The sequence below is a fragment of the Macaca fascicularis genome, chromosome 6 (genome assembly GCF_037993035.2).
Source record: "Macaca fascicularis isolate 582-1 chromosome 6, T2T-MFA8v1.1".
NCBI lineage: Eukaryota > Metazoa > Chordata > Mammalia > Primates > Cercopithecidae > Macaca > Macaca fascicularis.
The window spans coordinates 61,912,712-61,925,109 of NC_088380.1; the positions used below are offsets into that span (position 1 = coordinate 61,912,712).

Genomic DNA, 12,398 nt, shown 5'->3' on the forward strand with positions numbered 1-12,398 from the left:
AAAGTGCATGTAGAAATAATGTAGAGTACGCATTGCTATCTCCAGTGCTTAGAAGAAATTCAAAGAGGCTGGGCGCGGCGGCTCATGCCTGTAATCCCAGCACTTTGAGAGGCCGAGGGGGATGGATCACTTGAGGTCAGGAGTTTGAGACCAGCCTGACCAACGTGGTGAAACCCCATATCTACTAAAAATACAAAAATTAGGCCAGGTGCGGTGGCTCATGCCTGTAATCCCAGCACTTTGGGAGGCTGAGGAGGACGGATCACAAGGTCAGGAGATTGAGACCATCCTGGCTAACATGGTGAAACCCAGTCTCTACTAAAAAATACAAAAACAAAATTAGCCAGGCGTGGTGGCGGGTGCCTGTAGTCCCAGCTACTTGGGAGGCTGAGGTGGAGGAATAGCATGAAACCAGGAGGTGGAGCTTGCAGTGAGTCAAGATTGCATGGCTGCACTCCAACCTGGGCAACAGAGCGAGACTCCATCTCAAAAAAAAAAAAATTAGCTGGGCATGGTGGTGCATTCCTGTAATCCCAGCTACCTGGGAAGCTGAGGCAGGAGAATTGCTTGAACCCAGGAGGCAGAGGTTGTAGTAAGCTGAGATCACGCCATTGCACTCCAGCCTGGGCAACAGAGTGAGACACCATCTAAAAAAAAAAAAAAGAAGAAGAAGAAGAAACTCAAAGAATATGATATGCATAAGGAGAGCAATTTAAAAAACACTACTACACTGCTTATTCCAAATAATAAACATTGAAGAAATTTTAAGTGAAGTATATTTAGGTGTGTTTTACTCTCTCTGACTCTTTAGAAATTGTAAAACTTCTGAGCCTGCAGGTCTTTTTCCCCCTTTTAATTGTAGTAAAATACACATCAAACTTCCCATCTTAATCATGTGCAAGTGTACAATTCAGTAGTATAGAGTACATGACATGGTTGTGCAACCAATCTCCAGTACTCTTTCTATAAACTCAGAGTATTTAGTTAACAGTCAAGAACAGGAATAAAATCTAGGTTTACACTTCCCACATAAAGATCATAAACATTTCTTTAGAGTGACAATAATGTTATTTTGCCTTAAGCTTGATTTTCAGTACATGGATCGTTATTTTTAACTGTGGTAAAACATACATAATTTTCCATCTTAACCATTTTTTTTTGTTGTTGTTGTTGAGACAGAGTCTCGCTTTGTCGCCCAGACTGGAGTGCAGTGGCCGGATCTCAGCTCACTGCAAGCTCCGCCTCCCGGGTTCACGCCATTCTCCTGCCTCAGCCTCCCGAGTAGCTGGGACTACAGACGCCCACCACCTCGCCCGGCTAGGTTTTTGTATTTTTTAGTAGAGACGGGGTTTCACCGTGTTAGCCAGGATGGTCTCGATCTCCTGACCTTGTGATCCGCCCGTCTCGGCCTCCCAAAGTGCTGGGATTACAGGCTTGAGCCACCGCGCCCGGCCCATCTTAACCATTTTTAAGTGTGCAGTTCAGTAGTGTTATCTGTAGTCACATATCTGGGCAACAATCTCTAAGACTTTTTCATCTGGAAAAACTGAAACTTTTTACCCATTAAACAATTCTTTCTTCCCCCAGCACCTGGAAACCACAATTCTACTTTCTGTCTCTACTAATTTGACTACTCTAGGTACCTTATGTAAGCAAGATTAAATGGTAGTTGTCTTTTTATAAGTGGCTTATTTCACTTACCATAATGTCCTCGAGGTCCATCCATGCTGTAGAATGTGTGAGAATTTCCTTCCTTTTTAAGGCTGAGTAATATTCTATTGTATGTATATACTACATTTTGTTTATTCACCCACCCAGCGATAGACACTTTGGTTGCTTCTACCTTTTGGCTATTATGAGTAATGCAAGGGCAGTCGTAATTAAGGTAAGTTTTGAAGATGGAGAATCACAATGAACAACACACTCACTGGTGTGCGTGTATGTGTGTGTGTGCGCGCGTGCGTGCACATTCATGCTCTTGTCACCTTCCTCCTACTCACAGACAACTAATAATTGAACCTAGGACTTGATTGTACCATTTTCTTTACTCCCGTAGGACAAGTTCTTCTGTAATGAAAGTATTTCTTAAATTTCATCTACTAAAATGACAATTTTCTGAATGAATATGGGACATTGTCCAAGTTAAGGGGTTTGAAATTGCACTAGTTAATTACTCTCAGAGTTAATTCCTCAGTTAAGTTACTTATAAGTACCTATTTTGTATTCTATTCAGTGGAAGTTCTGGTACATAAAAACAGTGCACGGTCCTTTCCCTGGTCATAGTTTAGGTATAACATGTAAAATACTAGGCTAACACTTTCAAATGGTGTCTACTGAACATCAGTGTTCAGTGTGATGTTAGTAGATGCTTCATAATAACATCTGTTACTATGTAACTGTGATACAATTTTTAAATTTTTATACAAACACAACTTAATTGAGGCCCAAGCACAGGGGTGATGGGGTGGGAGGGGAGTATGTCTGTGTTGAGTTCAGTTATGGGAGCGATTCAGCATCTAGTCAAGGCAGAGAAGTCAGTCATTCAGCAATGACTGGTAAGCAAAATGACAGCTCACCTAGATATCACACATTATAATTATTTCGAATTAGAATCTTCTCTATCGACAACTTTCAGGACTCTTGTACATCACTGGGCTCATTAGGTAAACTATGTAATGTCCGGGTGTCTCATGGTGGTAGATTTCTAGCCCATAATGGTGCCAAAAGTCGCCCACCCATCAAACATACCTCTTTCACCACTCTCAACTTTAAACCCACGGAGTTCTAGATGTATCTCCCACGGGCTCACTGTTCTAGAAAAGGTGGGCTTTTCTGAACGTAGTCCCCCAAACAATGCTGAGGCCCATGCCATGAGGGCCATCACCCAGGGGATAATAGGGAGGTGAGGGCCTTCCCAGGCTGTGACCCTAGCTAGTGATGCAGGAGCGGCTCTCTTGCAGCTCTCACTGAGGCAGTGCCTTCCATGACCTAAGCAGAAATGCAGAGGAATCCCATGCACACTTCCGGAAGCTGGAGAGCCCTCTCTCCATAGGATGCATCCCTAACCCTTGGGGAGGGCCTTGAGAACAGTTGCCATGGAGGTGAAGCAAAGCTTTACCTCCACCCACTTAGGGTTCAAGCTAGGCCTGATAATTAAATTGACAGAGGACAGATAAACAGGACAAAAGGATACAAATTTCCCCTCAGTTTTGCATGATACAAGAGTCCTCATAAGAAAATAAAGACCCACAGAATTAGCAAAACCTGCATGTATTAGGTCAAACAAAGGGAGGCAATCATGTAAAAGTAACTTAATTATGTGTAGAAGCTAAAGGAAGATATGAATTATCTTAACAAGGTTTGTTTGTACAAAATTCTCTTGGCTATGACTCCCCATCAAAGAATGTTTATTTTCTCCTGGCACAGGGAGGGAATCTTTTCCACGGGAGGTTTTATCTCCTATTTTCAGGAAGAAAAGGGGAAGATTAGAATGTTCATCTTGCCTCTGCTGTTTTTCAAGTGCCTTTCACTTGATGTAAGCCCTATGTTAAAGTGGCATATTTTGGGATGGCATATTCTGCCAGTCTGCACCAGTTTGACCTCTTTGTCCGTCCCTCACCCTGAGCTCCATCTGAGTGCTAAGTACAAACCTCCCCTTCACTAGCTCTTTTCCCCCAAAGCAAAGGAACCCAGGCAGACAGCTGCCTATGGTCCCAGCCCCATCGGTCCCTCATACCGCCCCTGCCGTGTCTCAGTCTCAAGTTCATGTACTTTTTCCTTTTGATCTTCCTTCAACATCATAAGCTCTCCGAGGACAGATGAGCTTGTATCTTATTTATCCACAGCACAGAGTAAGAACCACAGTTTTTCACTGACTAACAATGATGAATAAAGGAGCAAAGACACCCATCTACACAGTTTCCTTGGTGACCTAGTGATTCCAGGCCAGATAGCAGAAAGCTGCCACAGTGTTTCCAAAAAGTTATACAAGTAGAGGTTTTATTTACATGTTACCTTGTTTCTGAGCTCTCTAAATCTGTCATCTTTTATCTACAACTAGGGTTAATATTCATTAGCCATGTAGTATGAAAACCCTTATCAGATTCCAGTGGTATCACTGGTTATGTTTTCTACTTAAATAATAACAAGATGAATTTTTAGAAGGCCAACCTAGGTCGCTCTTCCGTGTGCTGGGACCCAAGCAGCAATAGAAAGCCTGGTAATTGGACACCTTTTGCCCCACAATGTCACCCTGAATGAGTCTTTTCTTTCCGTTCTTTCTTTGCTTGGTCTTTTCCAGACTTGCTTTCCATTTCACAGCTTTGCTAAACCTTCAGGTCAAGGTCAGAGCAAAAGGACTATCTCAAGGTGGGAGGAACTGAATTTAGCCACATAGGGCCTCTCCCTAATGAAAGCATTTAGCACCCAGCCAAGGAATCTATCTATCTTTAGATTCCAGAATAGAAAAAAAAGGAAAAAAAATCTCCCTTAAGAAAAAAGCCAGGGTTTGCTTTGCTTCTGCTCTAAGCCAACCCTGTTTCAGGTTCCAAGGAGGTTACTCCTTGCAGAAGGGAACGTGCTACAGAACACATCAGAAGACCTGAATTCTATTTCTGACACTGACTCTGATGTTCTGTGATCTTATCCCCGGCTACTTGAAGAACTTTGTTCTGCCCCCATACCCGCCCTCTGCCATCCCCTTCTTATTGCAACTTTGTGTGTAAGTGTGTTAAGACTCAGGGAAATTCTCCAAAAGCTCAAACTCATATGATCTTTATTACTTGGGGCCACAAGTGCCAACCAGCCTAGAGGGGTTCCTGGGAATAGGCGGGCGGATCATGAGGTCAGGAGATAGAGACCATCCTGGCTAACATGGTGAAACCCCAGCTCTACTAAAAATACAAAAAGTTAGCCAGGAGTGGCTGCACTTGCCTGTAGTCCCAGCTACTCCGGAGGCTGAGGCAGGAGAATCGCTTGAACCCGGGAGGCGGAGGTTGCAGTGAGCAGAGATCGCACATCTGCACTCCAGCCTGGGCGACAGAGCGAGACTCCATCTCAAAATAAATAAATAAATAAATAAATAAATAAATAAATAAATAAATAGACTAAATCTGCCTCCTAAGAAGTAGGCATGGAGATAGAGAATCTTCCACAAGGAGTAGAATTTACCAGTTACCTGGAAGCAATGGCATGCCCATAAAAATCTCCTCTGAGAAGCCATGGAACACTGTTCTTCGTTCTACCCCACATTCTAGAAATTTACTTGCATCCTCCGAGAACCGTCTGTGGTACTGGCATCCGCAACCTGTTGATGCAAAAACATGAAGCTTCTAGTGAGGAGGGAGCAAACCTCTCTCTTTTGGAGGTATCAGTCTTAGTGCACTTTGTGAAAAGGGAAACGATCACGTGAAATTGTAGATGGCATTTTTCTGATGCTTTGTACAAACCTTGATTTCACATGGTGCTGCAGCTGTGTTGCTGGAAACAGTATAGCCTGGAGAGGGCAAACTTTGGAAGAGACCAGCTGGATAAAATCCTGACTCTACACTAGGTACTGTGTGGCCTTGAGCAATTTATTTAATGTCCCAGTTTCAGTTTCTTGTATACAATAGAGTTTCTAAATGAACCTAATTAATCATGAGTGTAAACGGAGAAAATGCATGTACACTGCTTAGCACAGTGAACACGTCAATTGCTGTATGAATGCTATTACCAATAATATATACTATTAATAAATAGCATTTTAATTCATATTAAAATCAAATATTTTAATTAATAATTAAAATTAACAAATATTAATATTAATACTATACTATATTATTATATTTTCTGTTAAGTAATAGATAACATTACACATAATATTAATAATAGTCCAGCCAGGCATGGTGGCTCATGCCTGTAATCCCAGCACTTTAGGAGGCTGAGGTGAGTAGATCACTTGAGGCTAGGAGTTTGAGACCAGTCTGGCCAACATGGCAAAACCCCATCTTTACTAAAAATACACAAACTAGCTGGGCATGGTGTTGCACACCTGTAGTCCCACCTACTTGAGAGGCTGAGCACGAGAATCGCTTAAACCCAGAAGGCGGAGGTCACAGTGACCCGAGATCATACCACTGCACTCCAGCTCCACAGAGTGAAACTCTGTCTCCAAAACACCTTAATAATAATAATAATAAGGCTCATAAAAAAACACCCTAGGGAATTCATTAATGAGCAAATGGAAGTGATTCAAATAACCCCTTTGTGGCCCTAAAATATCCTGATAGGTATCTATTTCAGCACGTGTAACATTACGTTGTATTCTTTATTTCTTTACATCTCCACTATTCCAAAGCCTCTCCAGGGCAGGGAATTCTCTCTTTTATTGTAATGTCACAACGTCTCCTCTATTACCTGTCCTATATGAATGCTGTTGAGTAAATGAAAAGTGAAGCTAGAAATTAATGAGTGAAGGAGTAAGCAAGTAAACACATATTCATTTGAAGGGAATATTTTTTGCATTAAACCAAAATAATTGTTTCTTACACAAACTATTTCTAAAAAGATAGCATTTTCCTTATTTAGAACTATTGCCAACTTCCCTTCCCCTGTCTCTGAGAAATGCAAAGTCCCTGATTTAGAGTAATTTCTCAAGAGTTGTTTAGGGGTTGTCTTAGTCAGCTCAGGCTGCTATAACAGAATGTCGTAGGCTGGATGGTTTCAACAACAGACCTTTATTTCTTACAGTTCTGCAGGCTGGGAAGTCCAAGAGCAAGGTGCCAGCAGATTCTGTTCTTGATGAGGGCCTTCATCCTGGCTTGCAGATAGCGACCTTCTTGCTGGGTCCTCATACAAGTGAAGGGAGAAAAGGCTCTAGTTTCCATTTCTCTTCTTACAGAGACTAATCCCATCACGGAGCACCACCCTCATGCCATCATCTAAATCTAATAACTCCCCAAAGATCCTGCTCCAAATTCCATCACATTGAAGGTTAGATCTTCAATATCTGAATCTCGGGAGGATGCAAACACTCAGTCCCCAGCAGGTGCTGGAAGTATTAACACAGTGCCCCAAAACGATAGAATATTTTCGATAGGATGAATCCACTTTCAACCCTGGAAGCCAGGCATTTCAGAGTGGAAAAGAAAAGAGAAGCAATAACAGCACATATAAGCATCTTATTAAGGAAATCGCTAGGTCTTTGAGGGGTGCACATTCTATGCTTTCTAAAGGATGAAGTCTGAGCAGGCAGAAGGAAGCTAATCTTGCCTGGCTGCACTCTTCTGATCTGGCAGGGGGCTGGTGCCGCTCCCTGCAGATGCCCACGACGCCAGGCAGCCTGGTTTAGTTTGTGGAACCTGCTCTAATCCGTCAGCACAGCCATAGTAGATATTCTGAAAACTAAGAGAATCATCTTCAGCAGCTTATCAACTAACCGCAGGCCCTTATCTCAAATGGGAACTTATTCAAACCGTTATTCAAGCTTATTCAAACGAATTTGAGAGCCTCCTAACAGCCCTGGCTACATAATTTGCCGGGCGCAGTTCAAAATGAAAATGCAGAGTCCTTTTCAAAAATTATTAAGTATGTCAAGATGGTGTCAGTAGAACATCCAACTAGTCGGCTTCTGAACACAGGTCACAGGCTCATAAACCTAGCTCTGCCTAGCAATGACTATCCAGTAAGTTAAACACCAGGAAACCCCAACCCCTCCACAGCCCTGCGACTGCTGCAGCAGAAAAACAAAAACAAAACGGACACTCAACACCATCAGCATCCGCTCTTCCCAAACCACCAGTCTTCCTCAGAGACTCCCTCATTTGACCTGTTTTCACTCGTGTTCCCTCGACCTTCAAATGTTCAGTGTCCATAAAGCAGATCAAGGCTATCACAAAACAAAACAAACACCAAAAGGCCAAACCACTGGATCTAGAGACCTACGGACTTGCCCTCCTGATACTTGGAGCTGGTGTTTAAGGACATGCCTGCCTTGGGCGGTGGGCCGGTAGAAACCTCACACACCAAAGCCCACGGAGCTAAATTCAAGGTTGCGAACCCCAGCCCCGGTGGGAACATAGTCTGCAGACACGCCCCCTTAAGTCCCTGTCGTACACAATAAATTGCTTTCTGAATATTCCCTTTACAACTGCAAAAAATAGAAATGGCTGTAACTGTGCAGAGAAAGAAAAGAGAAGCTGGGATGAGCTCCATCAGGGGCGGAATCTGCTTCTCACTGGTGGATACTGTGATAAGAAACCTGGAACTGAGCGGCCTCACAATGGCCTATTTATCCGGCTCTCACGCACCGCCGGCAACCCCGGCTGGGAATCACGGGGGTGGCAGCCGTCCCCGGAAAACGGCGGCGCTCCGGCACAGGAAAGCCCGCGGATCAACTGATCTGCAGACAACGCTTCTTCCTTCCTGGGAAGCGGCCACAAAGGCAGCCAGCTGACCCCGGCCCAGCGCGGCTCCCGGCCGAGGAGGACGGGGCGGGGGGGCAGGGGGATCGTCGCCCGCCCCGCCCCCCACCCCCCAAGTTTCCTTTGGCAAAAGCATCCCAGGCGTGGTTCAGGCAGAGTCCACGCCAGCTAGGCTGGGGCCGAAACTCTCCACTTCAGGAAGGCGGGGTAGGCGGACCCGCGGTCCCCAGCCCCCCACGGCCCCCACCAGCTGGCCCTTCCGGCCGGGGCGGCCTTGGCCTGGGGCTGCGGTTGACTTGGGTCGGGGGACAGGAACGATTGGCACAGCGCCCCCGACTGTCCCCTGAGGAGGCCCCTTCTTGCGACTTTTGGTCAAAAGCAAAAAGAAACGCAGACATGTGCGTCACCCCGGGAAGCGCGCGGGGGTTTCGCTCGCGTTTCAGGCGCAGACTTCGCATCCTCCCTCGGTAGGGGGTCGGGGGTTCCTAAAATTTACCCCCCAACTTCATTTCTCTGGCGACAGAGCACCTTAACAGTTCATTTCCCTCTCGCTCTCAAGTGAAAACATCTTATTTTTGTGTTAAAATGTATAAAGACACCATGAGAATTGGCAGGAGGTCAAACCGTAGATTGAGATGCCCCGGTCGCTCCCCAGGAAGCGCTGTTTTCGGAAGTGTTGACCCAGCAGCTGGTCCCTGCTGCTCTAATGACACGATGTGTGCTTTCACTTTTTCACTCCCAAACAACGTGGTTTGGAGTCTTGAGAGAGCCTTGGAAATCGCTGCCCGTGGAGAAAAGGTCTGGAGGCCAGGCCAGGAGAGCAGACACGCTGGGAGAAGCGGAGGCAGCCCTGTGAACTCGCCGGGCTCCGCAGGGAGGGGCGGGGGTGTCCAGGTCGCAGGTGGAGCTGGCCAGCTGCGAGCCAGGATGTCCTCGCTCTTTCCAAGTTATACAGAGTTCCCACAAGGAAAAAATAGAGGGGTAGGGGATCCAGGCAGATCTTCAGCTGTTTGTATGCTCTGCACCAGGAGGCGCTATCATCAGCCCGGACCCCTACCCCACGGGACTGAGGAGACCACAATCTTCCCTCCAGGCAGAATCGTGGACCCAATATTCCCATCTCCCCGACTACTCTTAACTCAGTATACCGCCATTAACAGCATAGGCAGCCTTCTGGACTTGAACTCCAGAAGGAATTTTGTCTCATTTAGTGCCTGCAGGGGAGCAGGATGAGATAGTCCTCTTGTACCGGCACAAGGTCTCAGAGTTGACTCTTCTATAAACATTGCTCTTGTTTCTAGGGACAGAATCATTTATTGACCTAGAGAAAGAAAGATATTGTGAGAAGGACCCCTGATGCTCAGTGGCAGTTTGGAGACCTGGCATTAGCCTTACTCAGTACGGCTTCCTGATCTACCAGTACTGATCCAGACAGCTTTGACGATCCCCCAGCCTGGTCCTGGGATTCTTCCAAACACTCATGAGATCACCCACATCTTGGAGGGGCTGGTAGTGTTACCAGCACAGAAAGGTGAGGGCAGCAAGCAGTAGTCACTTTGGGTCTGAAATGAGCATCTTGGGGTTTTTATATCTACCCACCCACTATGGAACATTATTGTCCCTTCCTCTTTGCTACAGTGTTTCCAGAAAATGAGAAGTAGCATCTTCTTAGAAATAGATTGGGTACCCTGTCTTAGACCCAGTTCCTTTTTTATTTTTTTGGAGGGTAGGGGGACGCAGTCTCACTCTGTCTCCCTCTGTCTCCTAGGCTGGAGTACAGTGGTGCGATCTGGGCTCACTGCAACCTCCACCTTGGGGGTTCAAGTAATTCTCCTGCCTCAGCCTCCTGAGTAGCTGGGAATCCAGGTGTGCACCACCACACTCGGCTAATTTTTGTATTTTTAATAGAGACAGGGTTTTACCATATTGGCCAGGCTACTCTTGAACTCCTCACCTCAAGTGATTCGCCTGCCTCAGCCTCCCAAAGTGCTGGGTAGTTACTTTCATTATAGTTCTAGATAACATAGAAAAGAATATGGAAAGCAGCTATGCAAGCAAAACACAAACAACCCTGTTAAAAAGTGGGCAGAAGACATGAACAGACACTTTTTAAAAGAAGACATGCAAGCAGCTGACAAATGTGAAAAGATGCTCAGCATTGCTAATTATCATAGAAATGCAAATCAAAACCACGATGACATCTCACGCCACTCACAATGGCTGTTATTAAAAAGTCAAAAAAAAAAAAAAAAAAAACAGATGCTGGCAAGGCTGTGGAGAAAACGGAACACAAATACATTGCTGGTGGGAATGTAAATTAATTCAGCCACTGTGGAAAGTAGTTTGGAGATTTCTCAAAGAAAACAAAACTACCATTTGACCCAGCAGCAATCCCATTACTGGTATATATCCAAATAAAAAGAAATCGTTCTACCAAAAAGACACATTCATTTTTATGTGCTTCACAGTAAAGCACATAAAATTTGCTATTATTCACAACAGCAAAGACATTGAATCAGCCTAGGTGTCTGTCAATATAAGACTGGTATATAAACACCATGGAATACTATGCAGCAATGAAAAAGAAGGAAATCATGTCCTTTGCAGCAACATGGATGCAGCTGGAAGCCATTATTCTAAGCAAATTAATGCAGGAGCAGAAAACCAAATAGTGCATGTTCTCACTTATAAGTGGGAGCTACATATTAGGTACACATAGACATAAAGATGGCAACAATAGACACTGGGGGATACTAGAGGGAAGCAAGGGTTGAAAAACTAACTATTGGCTACTATGCTCACTGCCTGGGTAACAGGATCATTTTACCTCAGAGCTCAGCATCACATGTATATCACACAATATACCCATGTAACAAATCTGCACATGTACCCCTGAATCTAAAATAAAAGTTGAAATTATATATTTAAAAAAAAAACAGAACAGAATAGAACATGAACTGTGGTGACTGTTTTCAAAGGAGGAACACTTTGCATTTTACAGGGTTCAGGTTTTATAATATATTCATGTTGTCAATATCTTTTAAAAAATATCTGGGTAAAGTTTAAAAATCCCCTGAACACACATTTAATAAGCTGTCTCAGAAACCTATTGAGAAAGGCTGTTCTTTGCCTGCCCAGACTCTGCCTCTTCCACTCTGACTGTCCTCACAGCTAATGGGACAACCCCTGAGAATAATGAGCCCTGGCCACCCAGTCCCATCCATGGTCAATGCCTCTTGCGGAACCCCATTGTCTTTGCCTTATAGGATTGCAGACCTGGCCTCTGACTCCTAATGGCTTGCTCTATCTCTTGCTTGCACTCTGCCTCTCCCCATCTAATGGCAGAGCCTCCCTGGCTCCAACCCTCTGTGCTTTCCCTCAATGTCCTGCTCTTCCAGACACTCCAGTAACTTCCTTGCCCAACCTATTGGCTTCTATGGCAAGTGCTCCTGGAAAACCTGATCTGCCCCTGCTCCTCTAAGGGGGTTCTGACACATGCTCCCCTTCAAGTTGCTATAGGACATGGACACCAAATATCTTGGAGACCTCGAGATTGTGGGCAATTACTACCATAAATAAATGCACAAGAATAGCAAGGTTCTCTTTGAATAAAGTGATTAGGGTTCAAAACCGTCTACACATAATGGTCTATATAATGGCCTCTTGCTTAGACTTGGTCACGTTCAGAGTCTTCTGTCCACTTCTCTCCCATCCCCCTCCTGCTTCCCCACTGTTTTAGTAAAATGTGCTTTGCAAAGAGCCCAGTTAGTGCCTTCCTACAACTAAGGATTAATGAGGCAGCAGAGAGGTCCAGGCCCCCACTTACTGTCCCTCCCATCCACTGGGCAGTTCCTCCACGCCACTGAGTCAGGAAGGAGAAAATTCTAACCACCAGGACTACTTCTTTTAACATCAAAGTCCTGCTGAATGTAAAATGGTACCGTTACTATGGAAAACAGTTTTATGGTTCCTCAAAATGCTGAAATTTGAATTACC

The 12,398-nt window shown here is 44.8% G+C and overlaps 1 long non-coding RNA gene across 1 annotated transcript; it reads right to left on the minus strand.

The window, feature by feature from the left end:
- Window positions 1-216: 216 nt before the first annotated feature.
- Window positions 217-9,284, minus strand: LOC123573960 (uncharacterized). The gene is made up of 3 exons (XR_010587376.2): window positions 6,715-9,284; window positions 5,177-5,305; window positions 217-647 (listed from the first exon to the last, which is right to left on the minus strand). It is a non-coding gene; the product is annotated as an uncharacterized lncRNA (long non-coding RNA).
- Between the last annotated feature and the right edge of the window lie 3,114 nt (window positions 9,285-12,398).